This window comes from Clarias gariepinus, chromosome 11 (assembly GCF_024256425.1).
Source record: "Clarias gariepinus isolate MV-2021 ecotype Netherlands chromosome 11, CGAR_prim_01v2, whole genome shotgun sequence".
Classification (NCBI taxonomy): domain Eukaryota; kingdom Metazoa; phylum Chordata; class Actinopteri; order Siluriformes; family Clariidae; genus Clarias; species Clarias gariepinus.
In genome coordinates, this window is record NC_071110.1 from 12,453,391 (window position 1) to 12,467,212 (window position 13,822).

The window sequence follows — 13,822 nt, forward strand, 5'->3', positions numbered from 1 at the left end:
TTATGTTATTAATTTCACCAGGCAACGGGCATAATGATATGGCTGATCTGTGCATGTTTGTGGGATGGTGAGCATTTTCCTGAATATATCTTAGATACCAGCTAGTTAAATATAAATGACACTGCCCTGATCACACAGCAATAAAAGTTTCCAAATGATTATGCTTCCTGCCTGTCCTGGCAAGAAACTGGAAGCTTGCTGGAGTTGTGTCAAATGTGGATGGAACAGGAAGCACAAAAGATAAAGTTTATTGCTGGGTAATATGAGAATATAATGACAACATTGCAATACATTGTGTCACAATACACTTTTCTGAATCATTTTAGGCATCACCAGTTATTTTTATGGCAACAACAAGCTTAATAAAATAAGCACATATTATTGTTAACTCTTACAAAAGCTCTTAATTTTCCTTTTTCAGATTTAGGAGTGTAATAAAAAATTTTAATTGTTTGAACAGAAATATCATTACACTAAGACTGGGCTTCTCAATGTCCGGGCACCGGTCCTGATCTGGACACATGGCAAGTCAATCTGGACCAAGCCCATACCTCAAATTAGCAAAAATACAATGTAATTAAGTGTGTATTTTCTACTTTGAAATAAAAATGTGTTATACTTATCAATAAATTGCTAGTTTTGTAGTCTATCTGGATATCGTGGCAGTGATCCTGGCCCAAGACTAAGGCTAAATCCAATAGTTTCCCTGTTTGACATCATTGTCATGGGAACGTTGACAGTCTGCGAGCATATGATAGAGCCTAGGGGGTGGCTAGCAGACGCCTGTTTAAAAATTAGCAAGTTAGCTAATAGCTAACAGACTTTCAGGATCTGTCTTGCGGACACGGGAAAGCAAGATGTCAGCATCTTCTGTCAGTGTACGTTACATTCCCATTTTATCCCTCTTGTGTTTTGACTTTTACATGTTGCAAATTTTGCGTGCTTAATTATGTTGTTTTAAATGGAAAACGGTGATGAGCAAGCTCACAATAGGGAGCGACACCATTGTGATGCTCATGCGTTAAGATGAAAAAAAATCCAAACTTAGCACTAAATGTCGCAAGCGCAGCTCAGGTCATGTGACAAGAAGCAACCAAACCACTTCACTCTTTCATTCCTCCTGGATCAGCTGATGAAATGTTTTCTGGTCCTTTACAGTCAGTTAGTTTAATCGGTTTATTCAGACATCAAAACGAAAACACTTTGCTTATTTAGCTTGTTTTTGGCACGGAAATCAGTCAACAAAGATTTGACAGGCAACAGTTTGCAGTGCCATTTCTTTTGCACTAACATGAAATGTATTTTGAATGGATCTGACATGTATTACTTTAAAGTTGCTTGGGTTTAAGCATCTGATTGCAGTCAAACAGTGGCATTTTTCCACAAGGTTTAAATGTATTTTGTCTGAGACTGCCTTAAACCTGAATGTATGCTGTTTATAAAAGTCAAAAACAAGTTTAATAAAACCTTTGACCTTGAATATTTTTTTTTAATGCAACACTATGATTTTGCTGTTTATAACCACGTTAACAAACTCGTATCTCTATACAATGCATAATTCGTGAAAGCGTCAGGCGACTGTTGATAAGAGATGTGTCATATTGCTTAGGTGAAGGCTACAGAACTTGTATGTAACTTGAATGTAGCCAAACAGTACAGCGTATCAGTCCATAAACCGGTTATTTTCTAAATCTTCAACATGACTGTTGTGTCTAAGGAAATAATCTACATTCTGACCCTTTCTTTCACTCATTTTGTCTCCAATGAGTACATGTGTCACTTGTAAAGCTTAAAGTAAAGATAATTTGGGTTCATGTTCAATTCTAAAATCATGCACAATAACAGTTTAATATCAGAATTCCTTGCAATCCTCACATTCACACCTTCAATCAAGCATACCCAATGTTTGCTAATAGTTTCGTAATCGTTTTTACAAATATCTTTTGTAATAGCATTTTATCTGTACTGTTCTTTAATGCCAAACAGGTCAGCCAAACAAATAAATACAGCTGTATTTAAAAATAAATAAATAAATAAAAAAGACATATAGAGACCATGTCACTAAGGGCAGGATACAGCCAGGCACGAGAGGTAACTTTAAGCCCAATTGCAGAGATAACATTTTAGCAACTAATGGAGGTGGAACTAAGTAAACAGCAATTTATTTCCTCTTGCCCTGTTGGAAGAGACTAAATAATAAAAAAAAAAAAGAGAGAAAAAAGCTTTTTGCCAGTCCGGACAGTACTTGACTCCTTGCCCTATATGAAGCCAATTCATCTTTCCCTGCCGCTGTGCCTCTCAGTTTTATGGCTGCTTTCCCAGATTGCCCACAACAGCGAGTAGCTCATTAGCTATATGGTGCCAGGCTGACAAGCCATTGCTGAGTCGATCGATACTGCCGTGCCCGGCACACTTACACACGACCGTGCTTAGTCATCGAGCAGCGGCCTGTACGGGCGTGAGATAAGAAATGTATCAGAAATGTCTCTTTTACATGATGGCAAATAAACACAGGTAGGTGTCTCTCTCTCTCTCTCTCTATATATATATATATATATATATATATATATATATATATATATATATATATATATATATATATACACACACACACACACACACGTGTGTGTGTGTGTGTAATGTATACATATATAGATATAAATATGTGTGTGTACACACACTCACACACAGAGAGATGGATACATATTCACATAGATCCTGTTTTCACCCTTATTTGATTAAATGGTGGGTTTCTGAGTGGTTGTTTTTATATCATGCTGATGCAGTTGCCCCACCCTTGTGGTCACTGATTTTGCGCAGAAGGCACTGGCAGTGTTAAAGGCCACCACAGTGGTGAAAGCATGCCCAGTACAGTCCAATTGCTTCTGAAAAGTTGTCACTCCTTAGACTGCGTACACAATTAAAACTAGAAAAGTGCCAATTTTACTTTCAGGCTTTGAATTGGGACAAACAGACTGACCCTGTGTTCATACTAGCAAGATGTTGGGTGTTTCTTGCTTGTCTCTGGTGACCATGTAGTGACTACTACAGATGTAAAATAGGAGTGGCTCTCCTACACTTTAAACACTAGAGCTGTGACCCAGGGGTGGTCGATGATGCAATACACTCTATGGGCACTATGACTTTCAATTCAATTTGATAGTTCTAAAGTTTACTGTCTGATTTGTTGCAAGTAGCTATGCAGTTTGTAAAAGTGTAAAATCTGCTAAGTGTATCCAATAAACACTGAAATCCTGTGTAATTTATCCTGTTAATTTTGTTAACAAAGCGATAATGTTTTTTCTGGCCCTCCTTCCTTATGCGCCACACTCCAGTTCAGTAGATGATGGTGATATTCAAGCTGCCCATAACATAGGAGATGATGCAATACCTTTGCAAAATGTGGAAAATGGATGTTGTATGGTATAAAAATAGACAGCTGTACATTTTAAAGAAATGTACAATTCTAGAGAATTAAACATTTAAAAAAAAATATTTCCAAATCAAAAACTGACCTTAATTAAAAAAAAAAAAGAAGAAGTGATTGAATCGCACAGCTCTATTAAACAAATGAAATAACCCGCTTATCTGAGTGAAAACTGATTGTTTAATTTTCATAATAAAGCATATGATGTTATGCCTCATATAAAGTGCTTTATACTAGCTTTGCTGAAAGATTACGACAATAATGCGTACATTCACCAGAGACATAAATGATCTCTGCTACTTCTGGACAACCTTAATTGTTGATAACGATTCTCTGGACATTTACTATAAATGACCTTACGTTTGCACAGTCAAAAGGAATGAATTGTAATTTTTTGTAAATTCAGACCTCAAACTGTCCGGCGGATCGTTCGGTCACCTCATTCAGTCCAGCTGCTTTTACCACTTGATGTACCTAATTTGCATACAAGTAAGAAGACCTCAGTTCAAATGTTTTGATGTTTGCCACTGTCACTGCAATTGCAACTCTAGATCAGGTATGTATAGAGAAAATGAATATCTGTCTGTAGCTTAATAAGGTTGAAGTGTGGTGAGAGACACAAGAAGCTTGACAAACATTTCCAACGCCTATAGTTCCATGCAAATGATATTTTCTTGTCTACCCTCCCCCACCCCAATCATCATACAACTATCTACTATCTACCAGTGATTAAACCTGCCATCTTTAATTACAATCCGCTGCTACGGTCCCACCATGTTCGCTCACACAGGCAGGTGGGAGTGACAATCACAAATTAAGTCTTCAAACTGTAGAGGTAAATAAGTGAATACTGCACAGCCACTGTTCATCTGCATCAAATCAAATTCATCACTGATTAGAAATGAATTGTTTACAAGGCAAGACGGAGAATCTAAACAACTCACTGATTCACAGAATTCCCTGTGAAAAAAATATCACTTTTTTGAGGGAAACCAAACATTTCGCTCTCAAGTTTTCATTGACTGGTATTCTGTTCAAGCATGAAACACAGAAATAAGCAATAACATTGGGGATCTCCCACAGAGAGAGAGAGCTAGATTCAGCTAAGTCTCTTTCATACTACAGTCTATTGCATCTTAACATTGGCTTATATACCGTCTATCTCCCACCTTTTTATACCAGGGCCATCTTTGGTGCACATCCTGCAGGAAATGGTGGTGCTGAAGGGTGGAATCCCACCAGGAACAAAATTACAGGAGGAACTCAAGAGGAAAAGGAGGCCAAGGGGAACAAAAAGAAATATTGTAGGAAGAGAAGGAAACTATTGCTAGGACTCCTTTGAACAGCTTTCTATAGCTTGAACGTTTAAGAGAATAATACAAAGCCTAAGCAAATCACAGCAGTTAAGCTCTAAGAACAGGGCGGAAATGGGAGGTGGCCATGACAACAGTCCATTCATACCTTATCACATTTTTGGTGTGAGTAAAATTCCCAACACACCTGCAACAGGGATACATTGCATGGGGTGGAACCAGGGCTTGGTCTCTGCCTGCACATATTATTTCTCCTTCACTCCATCCCTGCACTCTGTTTCTTCCACGCTTGCGTTTTCTACCCATTAAAACCCCTCTTGTCGACATGTAAAATTGCTGAGTCACTATGAGACACACACAGTTCCATCAAGTGAATGCAGAAGGGACAGATTATTGACAAAACTCATTATCCAATCCAGTGCACTAGCACAGCTTCAGGAAATGGGAACACAGAAAGTGTCTGTCTTTACTGCCCTCAAAAGCACTATCACTGAGTAGTTTTTGGCCTGAACACATCTCTACTTCTTTGCTGACACAAGTTCCATGGAAAGCAGCACTGCAAAGGCGGCCATAACTACACAACGTCCACATGTCCTGCAAGTACATCACCATGGACACCATTCTTTACAACAAAATGGCCCTCCATTGTTGCGAAGACCGATGGCGGGTGATTTGAAACACGGCGACAATGGATAGTTGCTTTTCTTTAGAAGAGAGAGTGCCCTCTACCCCTCCCCCAAAGGACCAGTGCAGATGTGATCATTTGCGGTGAATGCGTACACCAGCTCTAATCTAGTCTTTTGGGGCTGTGATACTCATTTAAGTGGTATGACCATCATCGTATTGATTCTCTGTTGTCCTCTGAGCATTCTAGTAGCCTTTTCGGAGCATTATTGACTGTTAAAGTTGGTTCATATTGAATCCCCACGTTGCATGGTGCTCCCTTGTAGTAATTTGTTATCAAAAGATTCGAAACATCGGGAGGTGTCAAAAGGACCCATCCAAACTCCAGCGGATTTCTTAATGGAAATTCAGCTCCTCATTCCAAAATGCAAGCTTCCTTTTAGTGTAATCCACTCTTGAACAAGGCAGCCATTCAGAACAGGAGCAGTATAATCTTGGGTAGTCTTCTAAAGCAGCTAAAATTAGGTCCTCGCTTCATCAAACACAAGCACCCAATTAAAATTAAATCTGTTCAAATTTACATTAAGTCTAATCTTCACAAACATTTCTTTGCATAATGCCATTAAAACAATTTACACTTAAGGATATGTGCCGTTGATGGAAGTCTGTTAGTGGAAGTGTTAAACACTGGATTTAAATTGAGGCTAGGCAAAGATTGGGTGAGGGTGTGGTCAAAACTTGTATGGACTAGATTCACAGGCCACCACCTGCTTTTACAGAATGAAAAACGAATGACTCCCTGACCTGAATGAGGAAGCTTTGGCTCGCGCTGGTTTAGGCGGAACGACGCAACATGGAAAACGGCTTTGAATAAAGTTCGATTTTATATATATATTTTATTTTTTCCGATTTTACAATTATAAGGCATTAAGAGGTCATGGACAGCCAAACGAACAAAAAATTCTACAAAATCCAAATAATAATACAGGTGGTAATAAGATAAGTCAGATCAGGTGAATGTCACACAGGAATAATGATTTACAAGATTCTTTACGTATCATTAGGTTGTTGGACGCACCAAAGCAGTCTCAGCCTCTGCAAATGGCATATTTTTTAACACTAATGAAATAAATATGCAAAAGATCTTCAAGCCAACAAATTATTTGATTAATGCTTTAGTTGATCGCCGAAGACTTTATATTTGAGTTACTATGAAAGTCCTTTGCAGCACTAACGCTAGTCCACAAACAGAGCAACCTGGTTGTAACCACTTACATCTGAGTTGCCTGGGTAACTGAAGTGCACACAAGCAGGAATACGTGTAAGCAAGATACAGATAAAGCTGAGGAATGAGAGATTAACTGACATAAGCCCCTGATTCCTTTTATCACACATTTTCATCAGGCCACTCAAAGAGAAAAGCTGCTCCCAGAACATTGATTGCAACTGTGGATGAAGTAACGCTTAAGAAAAAAAAAAACATTTACATTCCCTGCTGCAACCTATTCAGGACTACAGCTGGGTGAAAATTCAGTTTTTGAAAATGAACACAGTGTACAAACTATGTGCAATCCTTGAAGGTTATACACAATAAAACACAAACATGCTGTTAATATTCCACCTTCATGTTGTTTGTTTGCTGTAACAACGAGTGCCAACTAGACAGATAAAAGATATGACAGAAATATGTCAGTGAAAAACAAGCTTAACTTTTACTAGGAAATTAGCCTTAACCATTTCACCCATATGTTGTTTGGTTCCTACTTTACACAACATGCCAAAAGCATGGGTGTGGTCAAGTAATGCAGATCTACACCTTTTATAACTAACTCAGCAAGGAATGCTGACGAGGGAAAGAATTTTAATAAGATCCCAGGGTCAAGGACACACATTCATTTTTACTAATCACTTACTATTAATAGCAAATTTGTAAAAAGCCCATCGGATTTTAGGTTGTTCTCAAGATAGTAATCATAATTACGGGCACACAGAAAGGAAGTAAAACAGCCATAAATATCTGTAAATAATAAAAATACTGGACTTTCTCCTGTATTTGTAGAGGTAAATCTTTGGGTGTTTATCGGTATTTGAGAATACTTAAAAATCGACAGAATAAAAAAAATAAGGAGATAAACTTTCTGTATCCGTCTTCATAAGCATACACAAGCACAACATGCTGAATAATACCCAATCATCAATTTGGTGCAATTAGAATGTATCAATGAGTGTTTTCTCCTTGTCCACATTAATATTGCACCTATTCTAACACCTTATGTTGTATTTTAATAAAATTACATAAGTGCCACAACATGTTTTTTTAATTTATTTATTTTTATAATTTTTGGGTGCTATTTTTTTGGGTTTAATGAATGTGTGACCAGATGGGAGAATATGCTTAAGCAGTCTGTCTCTCTTTATCTCTCTCTCTCTCTCTCTCTCTCTCTTTTTCTACACACACAAATTTATCTTATGAAAAATAACAGAGCAACAAAACTAATTAACTAATGCTATCTGCATAAATAGGAATTAAACAGTAACTGCTGTGTGAGGACATTTCCCACCACGGAACACTAAATAGAGTTTATAAATTCACAATTGAAATGAAGATCGCTCTCTCCTTCTTGTACATATGGATTAAGCACACGGCGTGTGAAAAAAAAAGAAAAAAGAAAAAAAAGTTTGACTGGGCAGACATTCCGCTCTCCCTTATCCGTCATTCCTGATTTGATAAACTTTTGACAGCATGACCTTAGCCGAGGAACATGGACTCATTTCTGCTCTGTTAATTCTGGTCAACAAATTCCTGAGTTTTTGACAAGTAAAACTCCTCGCCACGTTCCCTGAGAGTTTCAGTGAACCATATTTAGATACTGTGCAGGCCAACTAGTATTTAAAATGACACTAAAGCTTAGAAGAACGACACTCGTTTATCCTGTGACGACTTTTGGACTCAATACAAGTTACTAACCAACATCCAAAGTCTAAGGCCATGCTACTGAACACTAACTTAAACAAACTGCCATAAGACCCTGCACACGTAAACTAATATGTAACAAGATGTGACAAAAAAAAAAATGTTTGTGGCGCATTAAAAGAGACAGTGACCTTGCTAAGACAGGGTAGTATATTAAAATCTTTGCAGTATCTGTAAGCACAAGATACAAGGACATTTGTGAAAGCAATGCACCACAAATGCTTTATCCAGAAAAGAAAATTCCTTGACCTTTTTACTCCATGAGTGTGAAAGTCTGTAGATTGCAGATTTATTCAATTCACATAGTAATAAGTGACTGAAACCGTCCTGATATATACGTACAGAAGAATGGGGAACTTTGATTACAGAGAAAAAGAGATTCTCTACAGGGCAAACCTTTGACATACAGTTTAGATTATCTTAAATCAAATTATAACTTTGACGCTGCGAGAATTGTACAATGCCAAAAATGAAAATAAATAAATAAAAGATAAGTGCTATACAACAGGGCTGGAAACGAACCAACAAAACATTCAACCCATGTTAGTGATCTGAATAAAGAACTCAAATGGCTTCGTTTTAAAAAGATATAAACCAGTACACAATATCTATCTCTTCTGAGTTCCGAATAATCTTCTAACTATATTAGAATAGACTCTATTAGAAATAACAATGGCACTGCAATAGGCTTTCGCCTTCTCCCATTAGTATACATGACAGCCATGACTGAAAGTAACACTAGTGCTGTTCTTTAACTACTCGAACAGATCCAACAAAGAACTGTCCACACTTTTAACAGGCACACAGAAAGGAAGTAAAAAAGCCATAAATGTCTGTAAATGGCCTTGCAAAGCCTCCAGGAAAAAGGATCCCAATCCCATAACACACTTCGTGCATTGTCTCTCATGTGCATTCCAGCTCCATTCACTTTACTGCTCAGGAGTCCACTTCTCTCCAAATCACCTGGGCTAGAAATTCATTGTGCTGGTGAACTGCTCAATTAGTTTGGAGTTTTGTTTGTTTGCTCGTTTTACCCTGATTTTGAAACAAATAAGAAAAGAAAGAAAGAAAAGGAAAAAAGACTGGTACATACCACAGCATTCCTGTCTGTCTGTCTGTCTGTCTCCTCCACTCCTTTTTCTCTCCTTTTGGTTCAGTAAGAGCAGAAATCACACTTCTCCTCTAATCACAGAAATTTCATTATCTCCTGTTTTTTTTTCTTCTTAGTTTGTTTTTTGTAGCTGTCCGTCTCACAATGGTGAATCCATGAAAAGTTTTCGTGATTTAGTATTTGTGTTGCTGTTATTGTTACTAAAACAGACACAGGAGAATCAAACAGTGAAGAAAAACAAGCCGGAATGTCCGGATCTCGCTCTCCCTGTGTTTCTGCTGGGAAAGGAGGGGGGCGTTGAGAGAGAGAGAGAGAGAGAGAGAGTGGTGTCGGGTTGTGTGTGTGTGTTCCCTGCGTCCAACACGCTCTTTTCACCACTTCTTCTTATTTCCTTTGTTGTGTCCCAAAAAACATCCCGACTTCTGCGCGTCCCTTCCTAAAGCGCCTCTAAAAGCCGACAGCGGCCAAGTCTTCCTCCGCGAGCGCAGATCCGAGCTGACTTCCACACAACCTACGCGATCCTGCCAGAGTGTGTGTGTGTGTGCCACAACGCGTGTGTGCGTAACTGCGGGGTTTTTTCAGCTTCCCAATAATGGCGGATCCTCTCCCGTTCCCAGCCTCGCCCCCCGTCACACACACACACACACACATAGATAGATAGAATAGGCAACAACGCGCAGCCTCAGTGTGTGTAGCACCAACAAACAAATACACAATAAAACACCGCGTATTTTTTTAAGCCTAAGTAATAGGCTTAAAGTAAGAATCTATCATATTATTATTATTATTATTATTATTATTAATAGTAATAATAAGCTCTAATTTTGTTCAAATTAATGGTGGCGGTATATATATTTTTTATAGAAATCAACCTATTTTCTTTTGTACCTTAAACTATATATGATTACATTTTCTCTTTTTAAAAATAAAATTTTCTTGATACACTAATTTAAAGTCCATTCTAAAAATTACATATTTTAAAAAGTAAGTAATTTGTCCATCTGTAAGTAAATAAATAAAAATCCTAAAAGTATGATAAAAAGAATACGTTCTATTTTTTATTCATATTAGTAATGGAAGTATTACATTTATTTTTGGTGGGGTGGAGCCTTTATTTTCTGTACATTAAACTCTTTTGTGCATATTTTTTAAGTACTTACAACCAGATTGTGGTTACAACCAAATCATGGTTATTAAAAATTCTATATTATGTTAATTTTAATTCTAAATATTCAAACATAATTATAACATATAAAAAAGTAAATTATTTGTCCATCTATGAAGCAAAAAAGGCTATACTACTACTAATAATAATAATAATAGCATTAAAAAATCCATCCTTCTCTTATACATTTTTGTATGAATATATATATTTCTAATTATTTATTTACTACAAATAGTCTACAATTATGATCTGAAGCCATTTGTTAGCTTATATTTTACCTTAAATTGACTTTCTGTAGGTGTAAGTGTGGACACTAGGCATGAAAGTATTTTTCACTTGTAAATTTGTTTGGTGGTCAATATGTTACAGAATAAAGTTTAGTAGTAGTAGCCATAAAAAAATAATAATATTATTTTATTAATAATTATTATTTTTATGATACATTAGTACTAGTATTGATATGAGAACATTCTTTTATTTTTATAAAATTTTTATTCATGCATAGTTTATTATATGATTAAAAAGTACTGCAATTGTATTTACTTTTCTTTATTCTTTTGTTTTATGCATTTGAGCTCCACCTCAGGAGACCCCCAATCTCCCTTTATTATGGCAGTTAAATTCTTCTTTAATCAATGTCACAAAATAAGGGTCAGGATTATTGTCCCCATGGCTCTGCTGGTAATAAAAATTAAGTTTCAGAATTCCAAAGTGTTTTAGAGCCAAGAGCATCAATCATTACGGAGATCACTTGAGAAAGCAGTGCTGTGAGTCACTGAGCTGCCATATGATTCCTGCTGAGTAATAACTTGTTCAAATCAGTGGCCATGGAAGTGATCATACATAATCACAACATAAAATCACATGATATAATACAACAACAATAATAATAATAATAATAATAATAATAATCATGATAAATTTTGAATCACTCAATCATTGTTATTGTGTTGCCCACTTTTAAAAAACCTCATTCAACCTGCTTGTTTGTGTGTGCATATGTGTGTGTGCGTGGATCTTTAGAAATGATTGCTTTTATAGATTTATTTGTTCATACAACATTTGTAAGAAAAACAAAGCACTACTAATTTATAAATTCATTTTACAATACTTCTATGACCACTAATGGTTTGTGACAGACGACTTGGTGCTAAAAATTGGGTTAGACATAAATAAGATTTAAGAAACAATGGATCTACAATTATGCAAATTATACTGATGAATAATGTGAGCTGTGCACCAAAATGATTACTGCTGTAAATGTCTTCTAAGGCAGCCTGATTCTCTTGAGCAGTAAAAACAACAAATTAAAAGAGTTCATTGCTCTTGCTTCTCCACTTAAAATATTTCAGTCCTGAAGGCCGCTGCATTCCTCCCTCTCCCAGTTGTGCAATCAGAAAGTCCAGCCTGGACAGGGGTTGATGGTAAACAGGACAATCTTTCAGCCTGTAGTCAAACAAGCTACTGATGAAAAGAAAATCTTTACACCATCAGTCTGATGCTGCCATTACATTATTTTTTTAATACAGATAAATAACTAATTTTCCTTTCTTTTTCCTTTTCTTTAAATTCCTGACAGAATGCCACCACTCAAGATTAGCATTAACTACAATACACCAATCACACGTTGTGTAAAAGGACCCCCCCACACACACACTATATATATATATATATATATATATATATAGAGAGAGAGAGAGAGAGAGATACTATATATTCATATAAGTTTGTTCAAAAGTATTTGGCCCCTGAGTAATTAAAAAGGGGCAATTACTTGTTCACATAGGGCCAGAAAGATTTGGACAGCTTTTATTTGTCTTGTTAATAAATAAAATAATAAAATCCACATTAAAATTTATTTTAATAAAATTTAATGAGATCAATAATAACAATTAGGAAGGAGGCAAATACTTATTCATATGTATATACAGAAGGGCCCAAAAAATATATGCACACTTCAACATGAGAAATATACTGTATGCCTCTCTTCTGACGGTTACATGATAGCATCAATGATGGTGCAACTGCTGATATCTTTAGAGGAAACATAATACTACACAATGTTGCCATAATTCAATTTGAGTTTTAAAAAGGGCAAAGATAACAACTTTTGAAGTGGATAAGGGAAGGATGCATTACATGTTTTAAGGAAGGTTGGTTTGGAAAATCAGCATTAAGAGGCCAGGAAGTTGAGAGAGAATGAGACCTACAGTTGTTCGGGTCGGTAATGTAAACAACCTACTGGATTCCAACCCCATTATACAATAAAGAACAAGAAGAACTGTTGAAGTGTGCATAAATTTTTTGCCCCCTGTCTATATAGTGGCACCGTAGCTTAGTGGTCAGCACTGTGGGCTCCCGAAAGTCAACCAGACCAATGCTGGAATCAGACCAAAACTCAGCCAAAACTTCACAATGTCCCCAGAAATCCGCCATAACTGACCCACACCAGTGCCAGAATCCACAGAAGTCAGGCAGACAAGAGCCAAACTGCCCTCACCTTTACCCCAGAACTCAGCCACAACTTTTCCAGACGGTCCAGAAGGCAGCCGTAACTCGACCAATTTTATGCCAGAATCCCCAAAATTGACAGTATATACTATTTATAGGTATAAAAAAGGACAAAACTATGCAAATGCAAAGTACAGTGATTTATTAAAGTCAAGAGAAAAATAAATCTCAACAAAATAATAGGAATAATAAAAACAATGGTCAAAACCAAAATGTAATAACAAATAAGGAAAACAAAAATAATAAATAGTCACAATACAATAACAGGACTAATGAAACTACATAAAATACAATTTATATTTACATATGTGCAAAGAAAAGGGTAAATATAATATAAAAACAACATAAAATCGAATTCCCTCTCTTTACAATAAGTTCAAATGTTTCGTTCCCATTAACCTTTTGTAAAAGGGTTCTTCTTTTTCTGCCATCCACACGGTTACCAGCTAGACGAAACCACCGGTTGATAACTTTTTTGACCTCCAGCTCAGTTGTCTGTGCACAAACGGGATTTCTTCTTTTTCTAAACATTTTCTTTAAACATTTCCTTGCGGCTACATGTCATTATTAATTGTGGTAAATACTAGGATCTATTTACTACACAAACCCACTCGATATCATTACAAGAAGCTCTTAAATAAAGCTTGGTGAAATTAATCTTTTGGTAAAACTAATAGCTGGAAGCCTTGACACATAA

The 13,822-nt window shown here is 36.4% G+C and overlaps 1 protein-coding gene across 1 annotated transcript in view; it reads right to left on the reverse strand.

The window, feature by feature from the left end:
* arhgap35a (Rho GTPase activating protein 35a) overlaps positions 1 to 9,987 on the reverse strand; it is a 72,476-nt gene extending 62,489 nt beyond the window's left edge. The window contains exon 1 of the mRNA XM_053507228.1: positions 9,432 to 9,987. The gene's annotated coding sequence lies outside the window, so the exon portion shown is untranslated. The remainder of the gene's footprint in view (positions 1 to 9,431) is intronic.
* Between the last annotated feature and the right edge of the window lie 3,835 nt (positions 9,988 to 13,822).